The 9050-nt window shown below is 44.2% G+C and overlaps 1 long non-coding RNA gene across 1 annotated transcript; it reads right to left on the reverse strand.

The window, feature by feature from the left end:
- Window positions 1–768: 768 nt before the first annotated feature.
- LOC142777418 (uncharacterized) lies at window positions 769–6344 on the reverse strand. The gene is made up of 2 exons (XR_012888078.1): window positions 5822–6344; window positions 769–3438 (listed from the first exon to the last, which is right to left on the reverse strand). It is a non-coding gene; the product is annotated as an uncharacterized LOC142777418 (long non-coding RNA).
- Window positions 6345–9050: the final 2706 nt, after the last annotated feature.

A 9050-nucleotide genomic window follows, 5' to 3' on the forward strand; every position in this document is an offset into this window, starting at 1 on the left:
ACATGTGTTGAAAGAAAAGGCCAGCTTCTCAGGGGACATAGCAAACCATTTATTTTTCTTCCCTGTTTTGAGGATGTCACGGTTCACAAGTACAACGTCTAATTGCGAACAAGTGCGAAAAGTACTCACTTCACACCATGCACTGTACCGCCCTGTGTGAACATGCCCACACTTTCAATATCGCCCGTTTCGCGGCTGTGCGGGAAGGTTACCGTTAGCGTATGCGGACGCGTTTAAGCGCACACGCATGCTGGTGTTGACGCAAGTCTTTCTGCGCGGGAACGCACCCGCAACGATAAACGCGCCAGCGCGATCACAGCAGCCACGCAGATGCAAGCGCATGCTTTCGAGTACAAAGCTATAGCGCTCACGACGACGAAGTCTTACAGGAACGAAAATCAGGTGGTAAGCTGCGTACTTATCAGCACCCGGAGTGCAGGTAGTCCTATGCCCTGAAGTAGAGGTGAATGTTAAATTCCCTGTACGACCGAAAAGTGGAGAGAGTGCACGCTTCGCTGGAGGATGTGTTGCGCTAATCCTTGAAAATTGTCACAAGGCGCAAATATCAAGTCGAAAAGACTGACGGTCACTCATCTCTCACCAAACTGGATGAGGTACTGTCGACGACACGAGTGGTAAGAAGGATTGTATGTCGTCATGCGAAACTACTAGATTAGTTGCACGTTATGTCAAGGTGTCAGGTCAGCGTTACATCCAAGTTCCCCAAAATACCTGACGTCATCGTGCATCAATCAACCAATCAATAACTCAATCACTCAATCAATGTTTTATTTCCTTTCGATGGGAAGAGTGCGGGATTAAAAGCTCGATCAGTTGACGAGGTTTCCACGGCGTCACTAGGTGGCAAACCACCAGGGAGACGGACAATCATGCTTGAAGAATACAAAATGATGAAGCGATCAAATGAGGTCATGGCTTGATGAACGGTGAGCGAATGGTGAAAGCTACGTGAAACTGCGTGAAGTGCGAAAGATTTAAGGAATAAAATGGGGGACGGGGGGGCACTGGGATAAAATCAGTCATCACAGTCGACACAGAAATAGATAATGGAGGTAACGTTTGCTTTAAACCCGTCTTACGTACCCTGTGAGGTTTGCTTTATTCTTCCGTTTTAGTTGGCGGAAAGTAGTCGCAAAGTTTTCTCACTATATCAGTAAAAAAAGACCAAAAAGAAAACTGGAGTGCGTCGAGCACCCGTTCAATTTATGCCAGTCCGCTGTTTGAAGAGAGTATGCTGATTAGTCGAGAAGGGAGTCGTTCTCGTGACAACTACTAGACGCAAATGAAAGCAATAAAGCAACGCCACGTAATGCACCAATTTAGCATACCTCGCCGCACCCCTCGAAAAAAAAAGAAGCATCTACACAACATGCAAAATAAATAAATAACAAATTTTCCATTCCACACGTGAGACGAAAACTAAGTGCTACTCACGGCAGTTATTCACGGCACTAGTTTAAATAATCAACAATAACTGCCACCACTGAATGAACGCAGCGGTATTATAGCGATAAAACCTAGAATTAACGTTACATTTCTTTAAAATTTGATATTTTTTCGCCATCAATGGTAAACTGGAGCCCGCTGTAAAAGCTATCCTTTGATAGCTTGACAACGACTTGGACATCTATGAATAAATACTTTGGTGGTAAGACATTCGCAAAAAAGCAGATAAAAACTAGGTAAGGCTTCGACACAACTGTAAATTGCAGTACCATTCAAATCGAAAGAACACATGAGTATGCGTCATTGAGTGACGAGGACATTACTGTACAAATCCATGATCTGTTTTGTGGTCTCGAAATGCGTGAAAGTTGGCGAAAAGCAACGTGGTGCGAAGTACCTATATACAGTAGCATCAGTACACTATGATCGAATCAGAAGGTCATAATACTATAGAAATATAACGGCAGCGCAAGGCTAGAAAAAAATTATGCAATAATATATTAGGCCTCTTGGTAAACAAAGTGCTGAAAAACAATTTATTTATTTATTTATTTATTTTCATACTCTCAGGGCCCGAGGGCATTACAGAGAGGAGTGGTCTGACAACAATATATCAATAACTGCAATTTTGAAGGCGGCAGATTCTTCGATTGCAGCAATGGAGGCAGGAAGGTGGTTCCAGTCACTGCTTGTTTGAGGCAAAAAAGAAGCATGGCAAGTGTTAGTGCGGCATATGGGAACTTTAACTTTAAGATGATGGTCTAACCGTGGTGATACATAATCTGGGGGAAGGAAAAGATCATTTTTAAGTGTTGGATTCGTGTAAAAGATTTTGTGAAATAGGTTGAGACGGAAGTACTTACGGCGTGACTTAAGTGTTGGTAATCCTAGGGTAGCTTTCATTGAAGAAACACTGGCGTAGCGGTTGTAGTTAGAGAGCACAAAACGAGCTGCACGGTTCTGAACGGATTCAAGGGCTGTAGTTAATACGGAGCTAAATGGATCCCAAATAGAACAAGCGTATTCCAATTTCGATCTAACGAGTGTTGTGTACAATTTAAGTTTTAAATCTGAAGGAACGGATGAAAAATGACGGCGGAGAAATCCAAGCATGCGATCAGCGTTATTAATTACATGTTCAACATGCATATTCCAAGAGAGGTTGTGGGTTATATGCACGCCAAGGTAACGGTAACTAGTAACGGGGTTTAAAGAGGAGTTTTTGAGGGTATAGGAAAAATGGTCATTGACTTTATTGTGGTGCATTACTCTCATAACTTTACACTTACTGATGTTTAATTTCATGAGCCACTTGTCGCACCAGTTAGAAACAGCGTCAATGTCGGACTGCAATGTAGAAACGTCATGTTGATTATGAATGACACGATACAGTACGCAATCATCAGCAAAAAGCCTAATGGTAGAATTAATTCCGACAGGCAAATCATTAATATAAATAAGAAAAAGCAATGGACCTAAGACCGAACCCTGTGGTACGCCTGATGTTACAGCAACGGTAGGAGAGTTATAATTATTAGCATGAACATACTGCAGACGGTTTGTTAGAAAACAGTGAATCCAGTCAAGGATGTTAGGATCTATACTTAGCTTGCTCATTTTGAGAAGAAGGAGAGTATGCGAAACAGTGTCGAAGGCTTTAGCGTAATCTAAAAAGATGCAGTCGATAATGAAATTATTGTCGAAAGCACGAAAAAGATCGTTAGTAAAAGAAAGTAACTGCGTTTCACAAGAGAAGTGCTTCCTGAAACCGTGTTGCCAAGGGGAAAAAAATGAGTTGGATTCGAGAAAAGATACTAAGTTTGAATAGATGATGTGCTCGAGAAGTTTGCAGGGTACACTGGTTAAAGATATTGGCCTGTAATTGAGGGGAGAGTGGGTGTTACCTGATTTGTGAAGTGGAACCACCTTACCCACCTTCCAATCATCTGGCAAAGTGGAAGACTGCAAAGACTGCGAAAAAAGTTCAGCGAGTATAATGGAAGAATAAAGTTTTGTGTTTTTTAAGAACTTTGAATTGATGCCGTCGTTGCCTGCAGAGCTAGACAATTTCATTTTTTCTATTATACGGCACACTCCAGATGAATCAACAGATATGAAATCCATAGGAAAAAAAGAAAGGTCTTCGACAGAAGGCATAGAAAAGGGTGTTGCCCCAGAAAAACAAGAAACAAATACATCATTCATCACATTGCAGCAGTCACGATTGGAAACAGCATCACCATTGCTATCTAGTAGGTGAAACGTTGTAGATCTGCTGCCACGAACTACATTCCAAAATTGCCGGGGATTATCTTTCAGTAGGGTGGGTAGGGTAATGTTGTGGAATACATTTTTAGCCTGCGCAATGGCGTTTTTGTACTCTTGTTCAGCGACGAGGTACGCGTGCCAACGCTCAGGCGTCATCACCACTTTTGCTCGGCGGAAAATCCTTTTCTTCTTGTTTAGTAAGCGCTTCAAATGGGCGTTAAACCAAGGGGCTTTAGAAGAAGAAAGGATCTGTTTTTTAGGAATGTAGCGGTCAATCAAAAAAGCGACCTTTTCTTTAAACATAAACCAATTTTCTTGAATGGTGCGTGTATAAAAACCAGGCATATAGTCTGTGATGAAATTAGCAAGTTCATTATTTATTGCAGCAAAATTGGCGTTTTTATAATCTTTAATAAATTTAACTTGCTTCGTGCAAGGTAAATGGGCATGAATACTACAGTGAATAAAACAGTGATCACTTAGACCGGGCATAAATACTAGGGGTGAGACGAGTTCTGGAGTGGTCGTAAGTAGCAAATCTAGTACATTGGCAGAATGAGGTGAGCAGCGAGTAGGCTGAAGTACCAGTTGCTTAAGGTTAAAATCTAAACAAACATTCAAAAATGACGAACATTCTATTGAATTTTCCACAAGACTTGGCGGGTCAGTAGACCAGATTATAGAAGGCAAGTTAAAATCTCCAAAAAGAAATAAAGGACATTTGGGAAACCGCACAGTCAACTTATTTAGGACATCATGTAATTCTTGACAAAATGCTGTTGAAGACTGTGGCGGTTTATAGCACACACTGAAAATGAACTTTCTATGCCCTGTAAATACACATGCGCTAACAAATTCTAAGTTGGTGTCGACCATAATCGCACTAGAGATGAAAGTATCCCGGACAGCTATCAACACACCACCGCCTCGACTACCAGTACGATCCGAACGATAAATTTTGTAGCCCGCTTCGCAGTGCAATATTTCAAAGTCATGAATAGCGGAAGAGAGCCAAGTTTCTGTGAGCAGTACCACATCCGCAGAACACGTGTCGATAACGGAAGATAAGTCGTCGCGCTTGTTACACACACTACGCACATTGGAATACAGCAGGGACACCTGACTGGCTGATTGCGTTCGTGCTAGCTATGTTGCTGGGGCGGGTAAACTGGCAGCAGCTGGAAGAGTGACGGGGGAAGCATTACCAATGTTACTGCTGTTGCGCTCCTCGCGTGTCTCAAGTTCGCACACACGGTCGGTAACATGGCAATACACATAGGCAGTCTTGTTAATATACAATTTGTTTACTCGTAGCGAGTACGGCTGTCCAGAGTTTTTACCAAATTCATGTAACTTTTTTACATGAATTTTTACATGAAGCCCTCGAGAAATCTTCACTAACTGACACCTTAGAGGGTTGAAACTTCTTCCTCTGATAAAAAACGTTATCCTTTATTTTTGACGACTGAAATTTAACAATAATAGGCCGGCACTTATTGGGAACATAGGCACCAAGCCTATGCGCACGCTGTATTGCTTCATTTGATAGGTTGAGGTCAAGTTTTTGAGATATAAGGTCAGTGATTATTTTTTCACTCTGCGCCCAACCTTCAGAAACATTGTCAGCAATGCCAAAAAATATCAAATTATCTCTACGAGAGCGATCTTCCAACTCGTCAAGTCGGGAATGAAGAGCAGTCGTTTCGTTTCTTATCACTGTATTTACTGCTTGCGGAAGATCAGGAATATGGTGACCCGAGTCATATGATTCTACCATCGTCTCAACTGTCGCTAGCCTGCTAGAAAGGTCGGTTACTTTCTGTTCTAATAAAGATTGATTGGTTTGAACTTGGTTAAGTACGGCAAGAAGTTCTGCATGACGCGAGTCTACTTTAGCTGAAAGGCTAGCAATAGCTGTCAGCACCTTATCGTCCGGTCCTGGGTTTGATTCAATATCCCCGCACAAAAGTAACTTGAGGACATGAAAGCACTCAGAGACATTGTCATATATAACACTTGGGCCAGGGAAGAGCAGCAGACATGTATCACTGGAGCGCTTTGAGTACAAAGACGGGCGGTTACCAACCTGCACGATGAAGCAGAAAAAATTCACAACCGGTCCCATAGCTGCCGCTCTTTCCTGGCCACTGAAAGGCGCCGACGACGGGCTGACGTTTAAATCAGCAGGATGTGCTGACGTCGACGAAGGAATCGGCTGGTCCAAAAGGTGGAACGGTGCCATCCAAGCGGTTGTAGCACAGGCATCGGGTTGAGCAGCGGGGACAGCGATTAGGATGATCGTTGACGTAGACCCGTTCGTTGACGCCGCAGAAGCAGCGCATGGCCACGTGTAGATAAGAGACGAAATCTGCACGATGAAGCAGAAAAAATTCACAACCGGTCCCATAGCTGCCGCTCTTTCCTGGCCACTGAAAGGCGCCGACGACGGGCTGACGTTTAAATCAGCAGGATGTGCTGACGTCGACGAAGGAATCGGCTGGTCCAAAAGGTGGAACGGTGCCATCCAAGCGGTTGTAGCACAGGCATCGGGTTGAGCAGCGGGGACAGCGATTAGGATGATCGTTGACGTAGACCCGTTCGTTGACGCCGCAGAATCAGCGCATGGCCACGTGTAGATAAGAGACGAAATCTGCACGATGAAGCAGAAAAAATTCACAACCGGTCCCATAGCTGCCGCTCTTTCCTGGCCACTCTAGTAATTGTCTAGTAGCAATGTCTAGTAGTAATTGTTGTATAGTGTTCTCTGGAATAGTGTTACCTCAAATTATTTTCTCATACTTTTACAGCCAAGGCTATGCATTAGTCATACACCATTGTCTAACGTCAGTTACCTCTAAACAACAGTGCTGGTATTGTTTGAGTGTATGTGGTAGCCGGCGTTGCCGGTAATATGCGGCTATATTCGGTACAGCCATGGACATGTAACTGGTCGGCTCTCCACACAGTCTGATACATTATCCAAAATGTGCCCTTACCAATGAAGGTATATAAACACTTCATAACGGAGGACAGCCTCGGTTGATAACGTAAAAAACAAAAAGAGATATTTATTAGCTGCGGTAAATCAAAGCGAACAACACTTTGGAGGTTGGCGGTGAGTTTTATTGAAGTCAATAGCATGAAGAATTTGGAGAACAAAAGATACAGAACAAAAAAAAATAACAAGCGTGCTTTCCTTCGGCACCGTTGAGAAGGCTGTTATCAAGACAGTTAAATTATGATCCAAGCAAACCTGATAACAATACACAACTGATAACACACTGATGAATAAAGCGAGGAAAACCAGAATTACGCTTCCGCAGACACTCTTTTTGCGGAGGTCGACATAGCGAACTAGCGTACCTAACTACATAATAATAATAATAATAATAATAATAATAATAATAATAATAATAATAATAATAATAATAATATAATTTCGTCATGTGCAGGTGAAGTCACGAAAATAAATTGGGTGAGAAAAGTTTTTCGCAGCAAGAATTTACAACGGCAGCTGAGTTTTCTACGCGTCGTAGTCTGAAGCACTTGCGTGTTTCAAGGTGACTTTCAAATTGATGGTAGGAGCGAAGTTCCTGCGTTCTAAAAAAAATGATTCGAAAACACCCTGAATTAACATCTGCGACAATATTTCGGCGAGAGTCAACAATGTCTAGTAAATAACACAATATATAGCCACGCAGAGTTCCGCAATGAGGCGAAATAAAGGGGGGGGGGGGAAGCAAACAAACAAACAGTGAACAAAGAACGTTCCACGGACGATCCGGGAAGCCATCATGGAGACGTCTGCCATCGCGATCCATGAGAATTAAGCGGGCAGCTGATCTCGATTGCACGCCCTAAAGTTGCACGATAACGCGCACGCGCTGCGACGGAAAAAAAACAAACCGCCGGGGCACTGGTGCGCACCAAAACTTGGTACATAATTCATAAAACTCACTACCAGGCTATCTAGACTCTCAAAAAGAATGGAGAACCACCCCGATGCATGCCAAGATGGCGAAGACACTCACCGCGAGGCTTAGCTGTGGTGCGGCGACCGCGAGCAGAAGTTGTGCGGCGGCGGCCACGGCCCGGGGTCGGCACGGGCGGCTCGGGCATCGAGTCCTCGATAAGCGCGGACGACGCCTGGGTGCCCGCGCCGCAGTCTTCCTCCATTCTCTCCTACATGGACGCGGCGGTCCTCGCGCAGTACGAAATCAGGGACAGATCCTTGCCGAAACCTAGGAGGGTTTCATACAACAAAACAGACAAAAAGCCGTCTGTTCGGCGAAAGCAGACGATAAATTCTGTTTGCTCACTCACCTTGACCGCGCAGCTTCGGTGTCTGCTTGCGTGCTATGCCCTCCACACTGGCTATATAATTGGCGCAGTGCGCGTCTGCGCATGGGAAATAAAACAAAAAGAACAAATGAGAGCAATGAGATCACGTGACCCGTTTCCCGCTCATGCACAGTGCTGAGACGCTAAGCTGCTCAATAGGGAAAGCAAGTCGGCGTTCCTCGTTTCAAAAGTACGCTGAGGTACCCTTACCATGGCAACGAAACGTTTTCTTGTTGTATTTTGATTTCGCGGAACGCTGACAGCATTTTCTTCGCGTTGCATGGTCTTATACGAAACTTGACAGATGTGTCATCGGCTGACCTACTTAGTTCGGAGGGGGGAGGGGAATTCGCTTTGGAGCTGCGAAGCATGCATACTTTTGAAGGACTCGAAAATAGAAGGGAAGTGAAAGCGATTTGGACATAGGGAAATATATTAGAGTCGGGGTACCTCAGTGAGAGAGGTATTTACATGTGCAAAATAAGAAATAAAAATAATGTGAGCGCGACAAGCGAATGACTCTTTATTCTCTTTGTAATCATCATCACCTGTACATCTTCTTCATCTAAGAATATCATCACCAGCGTGATTGAGCTCGAGCCTGGCCGAATAAACCGGTTCCTCACAAGTGGTGGAGGTGCTGGGTCTACAACGTCTTGACGAAGTCCTCACATGCCTTGCAAAAGCCGGTCTACAGCTTAACACCAAGAAATGTACCTTTGCTAGCAAGACAATCAAGGTTCTCGGCCACCTTGTCAGCAAAGAAGGAATTCGGCCCCTGCACCCTCGACGGCTCCTTTCTCTGAAGAATTTCTATCTCGTCTCGCACACTGCCGTCACCAGGCCCGTGTTAACACCGGCCTCTCTCAAGACACTCGAAAATCTCGCTACGACTCGTCTCGCCGGGTTGTGAGTTTTTCCCCTGGTGACGAAGTTCTTCTATGGACTCCACTACGCGTCCCCGGCCTATGCGA

This window comes from Rhipicephalus microplus, chromosome X, assembly GCF_043290135.1.
Source record: "Rhipicephalus microplus isolate Deutch F79 chromosome X, USDA_Rmic, whole genome shotgun sequence".
NCBI classification, from domain to species: Eukaryota; Metazoa; Arthropoda; class Arachnida; order Ixodida; family Ixodidae; genus Rhipicephalus; species Rhipicephalus microplus.